The 16,302-nt window shown below is 44.5% G+C and overlaps 3 pseudogenes; all 3 read right to left on the reverse strand.

The window, feature by feature from the left end:
- Positions 1–2,922: 2,922 nt before the first annotated feature.
- On the reverse strand, positions 2,923–3,988 carry LOC123039046 (uncharacterized; annotated as a pseudogene).
- Positions 3,989–7,334: 3,346 nt separating this feature from the next.
- Positions 7,335–8,400, reverse strand: LOC123039047 (uncharacterized; annotated as a pseudogene).
- Positions 8,401–14,968: 6,568 nt separating this feature from the next.
- On the reverse strand, positions 14,969–16,038 carry LOC123039048 (uncharacterized; annotated as a pseudogene).
- Between the last annotated feature and the right edge of the window lie 264 nt (positions 16,039–16,302).

The raw sequence follows: 16,302 nt of genomic DNA on the forward strand, positions 1-16,302 counted from the left end.
TTTCTTCTGGAAGGATTGTTCAATCACTATAAAATATATTCCAAATATGTAGAAATGTTTTATATTTTTGTCATGTTGTTGCCAAGAAAATGTAATAAAAGACTCATGTGTATGAAATAAAAAATGTTCATAGCGTATTAAAACACAGTAAATCTGTATGAAAAAAATCATATATTTTGAAAAATGTTCATGCCTTTGATAATAGTTGTTGTCTATGTTAGAATATATATGTTCACGTTATTTTGGGGAAGAATATTAGCATTTTTTTAGGGGAGAATATAAGTTCATGTGTGTGTGTGCTTTTCAAGAATCAGTTCATGTGTGTTAGAATGTGTATTCAAGCAAACCCAAACAAGAAAACCAGCAAATGGGCCTGGGCCAGATCAGCCGATAGGACTTTGCCCACAAGTGTGTCTCCCTGCATTTAAGCCTAGCCCGCTCCCCACATTCGATCCCCCTCCACCCTGCTCCGTTTGACTCAATGGTCATCAAGAAACCAAGAAAGCAAACTGAGCTACCAACCTCCATCGCCACCAGCGCCATAGGGACCACCGTGGCCATGGCGAACAACCATCTCCGGCCGCAGCCGCTGCCCCTCGGTGTCTACTTCAGCCCGACGTGGAAGGAGAGCTTGGGATTCCTAACCGGTGGATCGCCGGCGACAAGGATATGCCTGACGCCCGGGGGTACATCTTCTTTGACGATGTCTACCGCATTGACCCCCACGTGCTCACGCGGGAGTACACGCCGTCTAGCAGCCGCGCAGGTGAACACACATGACACATGGTAGTTCCTCAGCAAGACCGGGTTCTAGAGCCAGATCGCGGGCGGGGGCATCAGCAAGCGTGCCGACCTCAGTGTCACCACCGATGGTTACTGGGTGGTGTAGGAGTTTTACCTCGTGTCCTGTGTGATGCACATGCGGACATATGCCCATCGCCTTTTGTTGGGGTTAAGTTAGGCATGCCAAGAAGCATATGCAAATCAAATGTATTCATTAGTCTCGTCTGGATATGCTTCTTTGGTGGCAGCCTTGACATAATCAATTCATCCGTTTTTGTGTCTCTCAGTTGGTGAGGTTGGAATGCCTATCTCATATATGCACCTGTAGTAAGTCTCCCATTATTTCCTTAAAAAGAGTCTTTATGTCAATAGTTATCCTTTCAATATATATTCTCGGAAAGTGAGAAACACAAGTTTCGAATCGCACTATGGGTCTGGTTTGCAATAGTTTCCCACGTTGCACTACTAACCATGCTGCTTTGTCCAATTTAGTATGCGTAGATGACCATTTTGTTATTGAACCATCAGATATTTCAGAAACCATAGAGAGGTTTGAGCCCTGAAAAGTTCGATGGACAGAAAAAGCACGCAGCTTAAGTCATTCAATTCTCTCTAGCACTCATTATGTAAGCCACACCATAATCATATTAACTATCCGATATGAGGTGTAAAGAGGGAATCTCAAAAAACACATTTTTGTGAAAATTGTCTCTCACTAATATATGTCTAAAAAAACTCAATCTATACCGCGTCTTCGACCGCTACTCCGGGAGATGGACAGGAAGGGCGCCGGGAAGGGCAAGGACAGTCGTGGATGATCTTCTAGTCCATAGCTAGCATGCAGATTAAACATGTCAATATTTGGTAGTCCGATGGCATGTCCTGATGTAGTAGCCAGACAATGTGTGTAATGCAACGTTTACGTAGTTGCATGAGTTTGTATGGATTTGAGGTATGTTAATTGAGGTATCCGATTGTGAGAAGGGGAACTTGAGGAACGACAGTGTCCGTGGACGCGTTCGTGGGCGTTTGACAGACCGCACATGTCAAGTCCGATTGTAGATGCTCTAACGGGTCTCCAACTTCTCTTGTGGCCTTTTATCAAGACACAAAGAGTCTGCACAAAAGTGTGAACAAATGACAGGATGAGCTTGCATTGGCAATCAACATTTGTACAACTTTTATAAGTTCCTTTTGGAATACAGATCAAAGATTTGCCACATCTATTAATTATAACCAGGTTTTGATGAAATGATACCAAAAATACAAAGAGAGTTACTCCTGGAATTCACATTTCGCAATACATCGCAACTATCGCGATCTCTTGTACTCTCCTAGCTAATAAATATATGACCGGGTTGCTAACGAGGGGTATGTCGAGCCACTACGGAAAATTATCTGTGCCGAGGACCGGGCCCTCTCTCTAAGTTGCTTGGCTATTGCTTCTTGGGCATCCCTGTTTGTTGGAAAGAAGCCCCCTACCGGAGGAGGTATTGGGATTCTTGTGTCACAACCCTTGCATGGATATTGACCGTCTGTCAGAAGAACTGTCTTCAAGTCTAGAGCTCGACCCATAACAGTACTTACAAATAAAAAGTGTTGCTCCAGTAGGGGCCTAAAACTACCGAACTAGAACTCTTTCAATTGCCACTTGTGACAGCTTGTGAACCCAGACAACTTCCATGAAGGTTCCACTCTCTGAGCACCAAAACATCTTATTCTTGCTTCATCACCCTCCTGGCATGGATGTTCAAACATCTGCATTCAACCAGCAATACCTAAATTATAAGGGGTTATGGTAGGATTGTAATCAAAGCCAAAGAGACCACGATGGTGCTTTGAGTCAGATAGACTTGTACACATTCTAACTAGAAGTTGAAAAGAATGAGTAGAAGTACCTCAACATCAAATGTCTCGACACATGGAGCAGCTTCGATGAGATTTAATGTCCATAATAGGTCAAATTTTATAAAGATACCATGGATGGTCAGCGTTCTTAGCTTGTTGAATTCAGTGCATAGTTGTTTTCCGTCTGGTTGCATCCAAATCTGATGAACAAGAAAAGAGAGGTAAAAATAGAATAATTGTACATCTGTATGTCATAGATGCAAGTTATGTGGGCACCAGGTTAGTCATTTGCTAAGTAATGGGATGCTTCCTAGAAATTATAAATTTTAAATGAAAGCAAATAACATGGTGAAGTTATGAACCAGCAAAACTAGAACAATCCTAGTGCTAGTCCAACATTAAGTTCGTACGAACGAAATAGCACACAACCACAATATAACAGCTATCGGCTAAAATTACCTTTTCTCCTCGAAAGTTTAAGGTTAAAGTATGTATGTTTGTGGCACCGTCTGGAACTTGGCTTAAACTAAAGTCTTGGTGAATGAGAGTTGCATCACAGACGAGGGATAATTCCTTGAGTGACAGGACATAACCAAAACACAAGGGGGCCTCATAAAACAACCAAGCCTGCCAACGGACCCGCTCTAGTTTTAGAAGGCATAGCACCTCAGCTCTTTTCAACCTGGATAAGTAGACTTCTAGAACTCTGAGATTCGAACGTGGCGCATTGATCTTCCATACAGCACAGTCCCCGGTGTTGTAGTGGTCCAGACGAAGGTGCAGCAGTCGAACAAAAGGTGATTCATGTCCCGTTCGGCCAAGCGAACATTTTGTAGATGGAGCCTTGTGAGGAAACGAATAATGCTAGGAAAGGCACTGAAAAATCCATCCATATCCTGAGCTTGCTGCACCATAACCTCGTGCGTGGAGTCCTCTGGCTTCTTCTCAGTTAAAATGGCGAGTTCCAAATCTGTTACCATCTCACTGCCAATGGCGTTGCTGACCAGCAGGCCGATGTCATGCGAGTAGTTGCCGGTGAGATAGAGCTCAAGGCATAGCTTTTTAGTGGTGTGTTCCCTGCGTGGATGAGCCAAGAGTCTGCTAGTAGCTCTCACCAGAGACGCCATTGCTTGATCAATGTGGCGTGCAGCTCATTTGCATGTGGCGCTAAGGAAGTCGATGGCATGAAATTTGAGATTACGAAGTAACCACACAAGTTTCTCCACCTCGTTGACAAAATTCTACTTCTTGCTGCCGTGGCAATGTCGACTCTCACCAAGATAGAGATTAAGATGTCGTCGGTCAGCGCGCTGAGCCTATCTTCCACACATTTCTGCAATAAGAATATATCATCCATGAATACAGTCAAGTCAACATGTTTTAAAAAACTACGGTTTTAAAATGTTTGATGTGTTTGACATCAACGAATACCCCAGTTCTATAAACCATAGTATGCCTAACACCATGCTCTTTTTAGTATTTGAGAAAGAGATCTCTCAACCTCTGTTTTCTAGTAAACCGAAGTGAGAAAAACTGTGGTTTTTAGAAATGGAAGTATGCATTGCCGAGGTTTTAGATCACTATGGTTTTGAAAAAACGGTGTCACCAAACTAGAGACACTAACATAAATGAGGCAAAGAAATGCTTGGGACATTGGGTGAACCTTGATGAGGAGGTTAGATCGATCGCTACCAGAGACACTAACATAATCGCCCAAGAGGGACCGAACCTTCATATTGCGGACAAACTATGTGGTGGCCACCTTTTCTGATTATTTTCATAGATCTACATATCAACTTCGGTGGTCTAGGTACGAGAGTAGATGGACGAGGAAATGTTTTATATTTTTGTCATGTTGTTGCCAAGAAAATGTAATAAAAAACTCATGTGTATGAAATAAAAAATGTTCATAGCGTATTAAAACACAGTAAATCTGTATGAAATAAATCATGTATTTTGAAAAAATGTTCATGCCTTTGATAATAGTTGTTGTCTATGTTAGAATATATATGTTCATGTTATTTTGGGGAAGAATATTAGCATTTTTTAGGGGCGAATATAAGTTCATGTGTGTGTTTGCTTTTCAAGAATCAGTTCATGTGTGTTAGAATGTGTATTCAAGCAAACCCAAACAAGAAAACCAGCAAATGGGCCTGGGCCAGATCAGCCGATAGGACTTTGCCCACAAGTGTGTCTCCCTGCATTTAAGCCTAGCCCGCTCCCCACATTCGATCCCCCTCCACCCTGCTCCGTTTGACTCAATGGTCATCAAGAAACCAAGAAAGCAAACTGAGCTACCAACCTCCATCGCCACCAGCGCCATAGGGACCACCGTGGCCATGGCGAACAACCATCTCCGGCCGCAGCCGCTGCCCCTCGGTGTCTACTTCAGCCCGACGTGGAAGGAGAGCTTGGGATTCCTAACCGGTGGATCGCCGGCGACAAGGAGATGCCTGACGCCCGGGGGTACATCTTCTTTGACGATGTCTACCGCATTGACCCCCACGTGCTCACGCGGGAGTACACGCCGTCTAGCAGCCGCGCAGGTGAACACACATGACACATGGTAGTTCCTCAGCAAGACCGGGTTCTAGAGCCAGATCGCGGGCGGGGGCATCAGCAAGCGTGCCGACCTCAGTGCCACCACCGATGGTTACTGGGTGGTGGAGGAGTTTTACCTCGTGTCCTGTGTGATGCACATGCGGACATATGTCCATCGCCTTTTGTTGGGGTTAAGTTAGGCATGCCAAGAAGCATATGCAAATCAAATGTATTCATTAGTCTCGTCTGGATATGCTTCTTTGGTGGCAGCCTTGACATAATCAATTCATCTGTTTTTGTGTCTCTCAGTTGGTGAGGTTGGAATGCCTATCTCATATATGCACCTGTAGTAAGTCTCCCATTATTTCCTTAAAAAAAGTCTTTATGTCAATAGTTATCCTTTCAATATATATTCTCGGAAAGTGAGAAACACAAGTTTCGAATCGCACTATGGGTCTGGTTTGCAATAGTTGCCCACGTTGCACTACTAACCATGCTGCTTTGTCCAATTTAGTATGCGTAGATGACCATTTTGTTATTGAACCATCAGATATTTCAGAAACCATAGAGAGGTTTTGAGCCCTGAAAAGTTCGATGGACAGAAAAAGCACGCAGCTTAAGTCATTCAATTCTCTCTAGCACTCATTATGTAAGCCACACCATAATCATATTAACTATCCGATATGAGGTGTAAAGAGGGAATCTCAAAAAACACATTTTTGTGAAAATTGTCTCTCACTAATATATGTCTAAAAAAACTCAATCTATACCGCGTCTTCAACCGCTACTCCGGGAGATGGACAGGAAGGGCGCAGGGAAGGGCAAGGACAGTCGTGGATGATCTTCTAGTCCATAGCTAGCATGCAGATTAAACATGTCAATATTTGGTAGTCCGATGGCATGTCCTGATGTAGTAGCCGGACAATGTGTGTAATGCAACGTTTACGTAGTTGCATGAGTTTGTATGGATTTGAGGTATGTTAATTGAGGTATCCGATTGTGAGAAGGGGAACTTGAGGAACGACAGTGTCCGTGGACGCGTTCGTGGGCGTTTGACAGACCGCACATGTCAAGTCCGATTGTAGATGCTCTAACGGGTCTCCAACTTCTCTTGTGGCCTTTTATCAAGACACAAAGAGTCTGCACAAAAGTGTGAACAAATGACAGGATGAGCTTGCATTGGCAATCAACATTTGTACAACTTTTATAAGTTCCTTTTGGAATACAGATCAAAGATTTGCCACATCTATTAATTATAACCAGGTTTTGATGAAATGATACCAAAAATACAAAGAGAGTTACTCCTGGAATTCACATTTCGCAATACATCGCAACTATCGCGATCTCTTGTACTCTCCTAGCTAATAAATATATGACCGGGTTGCTAACGAGGGGTATGTCGAGCCACTACGGAAAATTATCTGTGCCGAGGACCGGGCCCTCTCTCTAAGTTGCTTGGCTATTGCTTCTTGGGCATCCCTGTTTGTTGGAAAGAAGCCCCCTACCGGAGGAGGTATTGGGATTCTTGTGTCACAACCCTTGCATGGATATTGACCGTCTGTCAGAAGAACTGTCTTCAAGTCTAGAGCTCGACCCATAACAGTACTTACAAATAAAAAGTGTTGCTCCAGTAGGGGCCTAAAACTACCGAACTAGAACTCTTTCAATTGCCACTTGTGACAGCTTGTGAACCCAGACAACTTCCATGAAGGTTCCACTCTCTGAGCACCAAAACATCTTATTCTTGCTTCATCACCCTCCTGGCATGGATGTTCAAACATCTGCATTCAACCAGCAATACCTAAATTATAAGGGGTTATGGTAGGATTGTAATCAAAGCCAAAGAGACCACGATGGTGCTTTGAGTCAGATAGACTTGTACACATTCTAACTAGAAGTTGAAAAGAATGAGTAGAAGTACCTCAACATCAAATATCTCGACACATGGAGCAGCTTCGATGAGATTTAATGTCCATAATAGGTCAAATTTTATAAAGATACCATGGATGGTCAGCGTTCTTAGCTTGTTGAATTCAGTGCATAGTTGTTTTCCGTCTGGTTGCATCCAAATCTGATGAACAAGAAAAGAGAGGTAAAAATAGAATAATTGTACATCTGTATGTCATAGATGCAAGTTATGTGGGCACCAGGTTAGTCATTTGCTAAGTAATGGGATGCTTCCTAGAAATTATAAATTTTAAATAAAAGCAAATAACATGGTGAAGTTATGAACCAGCAAAACTAGAACAATCCTAGTGCTAGTCCAACATTAAGTTCGTACGAACGAAATAGCACACAACCACAATATAACAGCTATCGGCTAAAATTACCTTTTCTCCTCGAAAGTTTAAGGTTAAAGTATGTATGTTTGTGGCACCGTCTGGAACTTGGCTTAAACTAAAGTCTTGGTGAATGAGAGTTGCATCACAGACGAGGGATAATTCCTTGAGTGACGGGACATAACCAAAACACAAGGGGGCCTCATAAAACAACCAAGCCTGCCAACGGACCCGCTCTAGTTTTAGAAGGCATAGCACCTCAGCTCTTTTCAACCTGGATAAGTAGACTTCTAGAACTCTGAGATTCGAACGTGGCGCATTGATCTTCCATACAGCACAGTCCCCGGTGTTGTAGTGGTCCAGACGAAGGTGCAGCAGTCGAACAAAAGGTGATTCATGTCCCGTTCGGCCAAGCGAACATTTTGTAGATGGAGCCTTGTGAGGCAACGAATAATGCTAGGAAAGGCACTGAAAAATCCATCCATATCCTGAGCTTGCTGCACCATAACCTCGTGCGTGGAGTCCTCTGGCTTCTTCTCAGTTAAAATGGCGAGTTCCAAATCTGTTACCATCTCACTGCCAATGGCGTTGCTGACCAGCAGGCCGATGTCATGCGAGTAGTTGCCGGTGAGATAGAGCTCAAGGCATAGCTTTTTAGTGGTGTGTTCCCTGCGTGGATGAGCCAAGAGTCTGCTAGTAGCTCTCACCAGAGACGCCATTGCTTGATCAATGTGGCGTGCAGCTCATTTGCATGTGGCGCTAAGGAAGTCGATGGCATGAAATTTGAGATTACGAAGTAACCACACAAGTTTCTCCACCTCGTTGACAAAATTCTACTTCTTGCTGCCGTGGCAATGTCGACTCTCACCAAGATAGAGATTAAGATGTCGTCGGTCAGCGCGCTGAGCCTATCTTCCACACATTTCTGCAATAAGAATATATCATCCATGAATACAGTCAAGTCAACATGTTTTAAAAAACTACGGTTTTAAAATGTTTGATGTGTTTGACATCAACGAATACCCCAGTTCTATAAACCATAGTATGCCTAACACCATGCTCTTTTTAGTATTTGAGAAAGAGATCTCTCAACCTCTGTTTTCTAGTAAACCGAAGTGAGAAAAACTGTGGTTTTTAGAAATGGAAGTATGCATTGCCGAGGTTTTAGATCACTATGGTTTTGAAAAAACGGTGTCACCAAACTAGAGACACTAACATAAATGAGGCAAAGAAATGCTTGGGACATTGGGTGAACCTTGATGAGGAGGTTAGATCGATCGCTACCAGAGACACTAACATAATCGCCCAAGAGGGACCGAACCTTCATATTGCGGACAAACTATGTGGTGGCCACCTTTTCTGATTATTTTCATAGATCTACATATCAACTTCGGTGGTCTAGGTACGAGAGTAGATGGACGAGGAAATGTTTTATATTTTTGTCATGTTGTTGCCAAGAAAATGTAATAAAAAACTCATGTGTATGAAATAAAAAATGTTCATAGCGTATTAAAACACAGTAAATCTGTATGAAATAAATCATGTATTTTGAAAAAATGTTCATGCCTTTGATAATAGTTGTTGTCTATGTTAGAATATATATGTTCATGTTATTTTGGGGAAGAATATTAGCATTTTTTTAGGGGCGAATATAAGTTCATGTGTGTGTTTGCTTTTCAAGAATCAGTTCATGTGTGTTAGAATGTGTATTCAAGCAAACCCAAACAAGAAAACCAGCAAATGGGCCTGGGCCAGATCAGCCGATAGGACTTTCCCCACAAGTGTGTCGCCCTGCATTTAAGCCTAGCCCGCTCCCCACATTCGATCCCCCTCCACCCTGCTCCGTTTGACTCAATGGTCATCAAGAAACCAAGAAAGCAAACTGAGCTACCAACCTCCATCGCCACCAGCGCCATAGGGACCACCGTGGCCATGGCGAACAACCATCTCCGGCCGCAGCCGCTGCCCCTCGGTGTCTACTTCAGCCCGACGTGGAAGGAGAGCTTGGGATTCCTAGCCGGTGGATCGCCGGCGACAAGGAGATGCCTGACGCCCGGGGGTACATCTTCTTTGACGATGTCTACCGCATTGACCCCCACGTGCTCACGCGGGAGTACACGCCGTCTAGCAGCCGCGCAGGTGAACACACATGACACATGGTAGTTCCTCAGCAAGACCGGGTTCTAGAGCCAGATCGCGGGCGGGGGCATCAGCAAGCGTGCCGACCTCAGTGTCACCACCGATGGTTACTGGGTGTTGGAGGAGTTTTACCTCGTGTCCTGTGTGATGCACATGCGGACATATGCCCATCGCCTTTTGTTGGGGTTAGGTTAGGCATGCCAAGAAGCATATGCAAATCAAATGTATTCATTAGTCTCGTCTGGATATGCTTCTTTGGTGGCAGCCTTGACATAATCAATTCATCCGTTTTTGTGTCTCTCAGTTGGTGAGGTTGGAATGCCTATCTCATATATGCACCTGTAGTAAGTCTCCCATTATTTCCTTAAAAAAAGTCTTTATGTCAATAGTTATCCTTTCGATATATATTCTCGGAAAGTGAGAAACACAAGTTTCGAATTGCACTATGGGTCTGGTTTCACTACTAACCATGCTGCTTTGTCCAATTTAGTATGCGTAGATGACCATCAGATATTTCAAAAACCATAGAGAGGTTTTGAGCCCTGAAAAGTTCGATGGACAGAAAAAGCACACGCAGCTTAAGTCATTCAATTCTCTCTAGCACTCATTATGTAAGCCACACCATAATCATATGAACTATCCGATATGAGGTGTAAAGAGGGAATCTCAAAAAACACATTTTTGTGAAAATCGTCTCTCACTAATATATGTCTAAAAAAACTTAAATTTTCTTTTACTCTTCTTTGATATTTTATGTGTTATGTTGTAAGAAAAACATTATTCACTGTGAAAACTGTCACTTGTTGTATATGCCTATGAAACACTGAAAATGTTACTCTTGAAATTATGTTGGTTATCCTTTAAAGCTTCGGTGGGTATTTATATTTTATACATGCTTATTTCTTTTGTGTCATTTGACCTGTCATGGTGATGTCACAACAGGATGGGCATCAAAGTTTGACCCCTTAGAAAGTATTACTTACTATCATATTATATTTGTATCATTGTCTAATATTGGGGTATTTTAAGTAAATATATTTTCTTTATCTTTTCAAATATTTACACAATACTCTAACTTCTCAAAAAATGAATGAACGCAGTAACGCGCACGATCATGATCTAGTAACTCGCAAAACAAAAATGCGGCCTCTAAGCATGAGAGCACCTAGATTTGATGAATTATTCCTCGGTACCATATAGAGTAGAGATCCTACCAAGACGTTCCCATTAGGAATAATTAAAAGTACTCCCTCCGTTTCTAGATATAAGACATTTTAGAGATTTTAATAGGGACTACATACAGTTGTATATAGACACATTTCAAAGCATAGAGTCACTTAATTTGCTTTGTATGTAGTCTATATTGAAATCTCTAAAAAAGACATATATTTAAGAATGAAGTAAGTAGTACTATATTTGAAAAGACATATTTAGGAATGGAGTAAGTACTATAATTGAGAATATATGGCCATAGAATACTTACCATATGTGTAACTTATCCTCGTCGAACGCTCCTATTTATATACCACAACCAAACAGACGTACCCGACCATAGCTAGTGAAACACGGAGAAAGCCCTAGACTAGAAACCACAAATTGATCGAAGAATCGCCAAGCTCGATCGATTGCCAACACAGTATGGCGACCAGAGCTGCTTCTCTTGCTCTCTGTGTTCTTCTCGCACTCTCCCTAGGTTGGCGCCCCCCCCCCCCCTCTCTCTCTGTTTCATAATTCTTGTCGTGATTTTAGTTCAAACTACTGATTAACTGATCTGTGCTTGTTTAAATACACGATGCCTCAGTGTGTCAGGCAGTCTCTCGTGTGGATCCTACTGGAGGGGTGGCGGTGACAGGGTACCCGTGCGGCAACGTGGTCGTCATCCGCGTCCCGCACGACGGTGTCTGCCAGCGGGACCGTTGCGGCGGGCTGTGCGTGGAGCAGTTCATGTGGAAGTACCCGTGCATCAAGGCCGTCATAGGCGACTGCACGGCGGAGAATACCCACGAATGCATCTGATCTTTTCTTTGCTAGTTGAACTTGATGTACAAGAGTAATAGCCAATGTTGTGATGTTGTTTTGCTCGGAGTAAATAAAACTTGCTGTGCATTCTTTTCTTCTTTTGCTTTGTCAGCCCTAGCTATTTTGTTCTTGAGAATATATAATTGGGCCATATTCGGACGGGCTCAAAATAGGGACTTCTTGTTGCCACGGGTAACATAACAACACACTATTATTGGAGGAAAATAGAACGAGCAAGAAACAAGCAGATGATAGAGATCGCTCAGATCTGACACCTACCATAACCGCGCCATCCGTTGTCAATGTATGCATAACTGTGCCTTGCCGGCGAAGAAAAGAAGCCGGCTTCGTGAAGATGGACGAAATGGTGGCCACCACGTCTGCGCGTGCCACCAGCATCGAGGAGAAGTTGAACATGGGAGGCCGCCGCCGCTTGGGTCACATGAAGCCCACCACCGAGGCGATGCTGGCGTACACAACCGGTGTCTTGCCCGGCGCAGGCAAACATCGCCCCCTTCCCTCCATCTAAAGCACATCGCGGTGGTTGCACTCCGATGTGCGGCGCTGCCGAGCATAGGGAAATGAGCTGCCCTTTGCGCTGAAGCATATACCTTTGGGGCTCTCGACAGTCTGACGAGCAGGCTGCCGGACATGCGGAAGACAATGAAGATCCACCGCGGCCGGCCGTAGACTAGTCAAGGGTATCCGTGTCGTGGGAATGTATATCCACCGGCGCCGGCTGTAGACTAGTGTTACCTTAGTCTGGTATAGTTTTTAGTTAAAAATTGTAAAAGAAGAATGTAATGAATTTTGGCTGGTTTATATAAAATCAGTCGTGTTTATATTAATTCCGTACGGTTAGTTCACACATAGGTTGAAATATAAGTGGACAGCATTAATATGATGGCATTTGGCACATCAGTATCCGCGGACTGGCCCCTATATACGGATATATGGTGAAGTAAATTTGAGGTTTAGTGTTGAAGATGCCCTACGGGTACCGTAGTTGCATGTTGTTACAAATCCTTCCACGTTTGGCTCCATGTTGGGAAGCTAATTATGATCATGGGCACTCCTTGGGGGCGCTGAAAAATTTACGCTGAACTCATAGTTACAAAGGGAGTAATAACGTAAGAGTATCTATAGCCAGACGCCCCAGTCCCCTTATATGTCCGGGTACACGGCTCGTTCAGTGATCGGCCACAAAAAGTGATCCAGACGGGCGCCTCAAACAGGTCTCAAATGTCCGGACCCATCGACACCTCTCATATCCAACCCAAATGCCCAGGAACATCCGCCACATCGGACAAGGGCCCACGCTGGTCAACCTGACCCCACATATATTCCTCTCCATCCGTTGTCCGGGCCAAACCCTAGCCACTTCACTCTAGTCCCCTCCACTTTCCTCCGCCACCCAAGCTCCCGTTCGGTGATCTCCAACCTTCTTCAGCATGGCAGACAGCGGATCCGATGATGACCTGTACCGATCCGTTGACTGGGGTGTCGTCCTGTGCGTTTGGAGGAAGCAATGGCCATCCGCATTGCACTCCGCCACTCCCTAGGAGGATAACGCCCGACCGATGGCATGAACTGTCCGGCGCGAGTCCATTGCATGGCGCATTGGGCGCTCGAATCCTCCTGTGCTGGATAATTGCGGTCCTCTTGGGATCCTTCCAATCTCCATTTCCCCATCACCAGTCCGCTGGAGTATGAGTCCTACCGGGACCGGTGTGCTCGCCGTGGGAAGGAGAGGATGAGGGCGGCGGAGGCCCGCCTCGCTACCGACATGGCGGCGGCGGAGGCGGTTGATGCGGCGGCACGGGCAGCCGCAGAGAAGGAAGCCATCCAAGCCCGCATTACTAAGAAGCGGCAGCGGAGGAACACACGCGCCCTCGACTGAGAGCAGAATCGGGCGGTTCATGCCATGGTCGGACTGCTTCCAAAGAGGAGAAGGAGTACATCGACGGGTCGGACAACTCCGGCTATGAGCAGATCCAGCTCGATCTATACCGCGTCTTCGACCGCTACTCCGGGAGATGGATAGCAAGGGCGTCGGGAAGGGCAAGGACAGTCGTGGATGATCTTCTAGTCCATAGCTAGCATGCAGATTAAACATGTCAATATATATGGTAGTCCGATGGCATGTCCTGATGTAGTAGCCGGACAATGTGTGTAATGCATCGTTTACGTAGTTGCATGAGTTTGTATGGATTTGAGGTATGTTAATTGAGGTATCTGATTGTGAGAAGGGGAACTTGAGGAACGACAGTGTCCGTGGACGCGTTTGTGGGCGTTTGAGGGACCGCACTTGTGAAGTCTGATTGTAGATGCTCTAACGGGTCTCCAACTTCTCTTGTGGCCTTATATCAAGACACAAAGAGTCTGCACAAAAGTGTGAACAAATGACAGGATGAGCTTGCATTGGCAATCAACATTTGCCTAATCTATTAATTATAACCAGGTTTTGATGAAATGATACCAAAAATACAAAGAGAGTTACTCCTGGAATTCACATTTCACATTACATCGCAACTATCGTGATCTCTTGTACTCTCCTAGCTAATAAATATATGATCAGGTTGCCCATGAGGGGTATGCCGAACCACTACGGAAAATTATCCGTGCCGAGGACCGGGCCCTCTCTCTAAGTTGCTTGGCTATTGCTTCTTGGGCATCCCTGTTGTTGGAAAGAAGCCCCCTACGGGAACAGGTATTGGGATTCTTGTGTCACAACCCTTGCATGGATATTGACCGTCTGTCAGAAGAACTGTCTTCAAGTCTGGAGTTCTACCCATAACAATACTTACATATAAAAAGTGTTTCTCCAGTAGGGGCCTAAAACCACCGAACTAGAACTCTTTCAATTGCCACTTGTGATAGCTTATGAACCCAGACGACTTCCATGAAGGTTCCACTCTCTGAGCACCAAAACATCTTATTCTTGCTTCACCACCCTCCTGGCATGGATGTTCAAACATCTGCATTCAACCACCAATACCTAAATTATAAGGGGTTATAGTAGGATTCTAATCAAAGCCAAAGAGACTACGATGGTGCTTTGAGTCAGATAGACTTGTACACATTCTAACTAAAAGTTGAAAAGAATGAGTGGAAGTACCTCAACATCAAATGTCTCGACAGATGGAGCAGCTTCGATGAGATTTAATGTCCATAATAGGTCAAATTTTATAAAGATACCATGGATGGTCAGCTTTCTTAGCTTGTTGAATGCAGTGCATAGTTGTTTTTCGTCTGGTTGCATCCAAATCTGATGAACAAAAAAAGAGAGGTAAAAATAGAATAATTGTACATCTGTATGTCATAGATGCAAGTTATGTGCGCACCAGGTTAGTCATTTGCTAAGTAATGGGATGCTTCCTGGAAATTATAAATTGTAAATAAAAGCAAATAACATGGTGTTGGAATGAACCAGCAAAACTAGAATAATCCCAGTGCTAGTCCAACGTTAAGTTCGTACGAACGAAATAGCACACAGCCACAATATAACAACTATCGGCTAAAATTACCTTTTCTCCTCGAAAGTTTAAGGTTAAAGTATGTATGTTTGTGGCACCGTCTGGAACCTAGCTTAAACTAAAGTCTTGATGAATGAGAGTTGCATCACAGACGAGGGATAATTCCTTGAGTGACGGGACAGAACCAAAACACAAGGGGGCCTCATAAAACAACCAAGCCTGCCAACAGACCCGCTCTAGTTTTGAAAGGCAGAGCACCTCAGCTCTTTTCAACTTGGATAAGTAGACTTCTAGAACTCTGAGATTCGAATGTGGCGCATTGATCTTCCATACAGAACAGTCCCCGGTGTCACAGTGGTCCAGATGAAGGTGCAGCAGTTGCTCGCAGCAGTCGAACAAAAGGTGATTCATGTCCCGTTCAGCCAAGCGAACATTTTGTAGATGGAGCCTTGTGAGGCAACGAAGAACGCTAGGGTATGCACTGAAAAATCCATCCATATCCTGAGCTTGCTGCACCATAACCTAATGTTCGGTGTCCTCTGGCTCCTTCTTGGATAAAATGGCGAGTTACAAATCTGTTACCATCTCGCTGTCAACGGCGTTGCTGACCAGCAGGCCGATGTCATGCGAGTAGTTGCCGGTGAGATAGAGCCAAATGCATAGCTTTTTGACGGTATGTTGGTCGTCGCGCAGGCCACCACCTGCCCCGCGCACCGCAGCTCCACCTCCGCGTCTGCATAGCACATAACAGATCAATTTAGCCTGGCCAGATGTATGTCGCTGTCACCAAGATTCATTCAGCAAGGGGCATGCATAGGGTAGCGTACGTACTCGGGAAGACGGGAGAGGTGGCGATGTCGATGAGGCTGCCGGTCGCACGGCACGACGCCGCTGACGACCAGCCTGCCGAGCTTCGCGTCGGTGCCGAGGAGGAGAACCACCTTAGATGCCATTTGTCGGGGCGCGTCGGAGCTTTGATTCGTCTGGCTTCTTGCTTTCAGCTAGGAGTAGGACAACCTATTTATATACTCACTCAGAAGGTGGACGTACCACTATACTACCAGCGTACATTTTAACCCGAGTTAAACTTAATCTGGATCAGCTCAATATAACCTCGCTTTAATTGGTCTTGTCCAGTCATGGAAATCTTCTGCCACCCAAGAAACTTCTACCTGGAGTAGTGTTACAAAGATCGCCTTATGATCGACGAAGAACCC

The sequence above is a fragment of the Triticum aestivum genome, chromosome 2B (assembly GCF_018294505.1).
Source record: "Triticum aestivum cultivar Chinese Spring chromosome 2B, IWGSC CS RefSeq v2.1, whole genome shotgun sequence".
NCBI lineage: Eukaryota > Viridiplantae > Streptophyta > Magnoliopsida > Poales > Poaceae > Triticum > Triticum aestivum.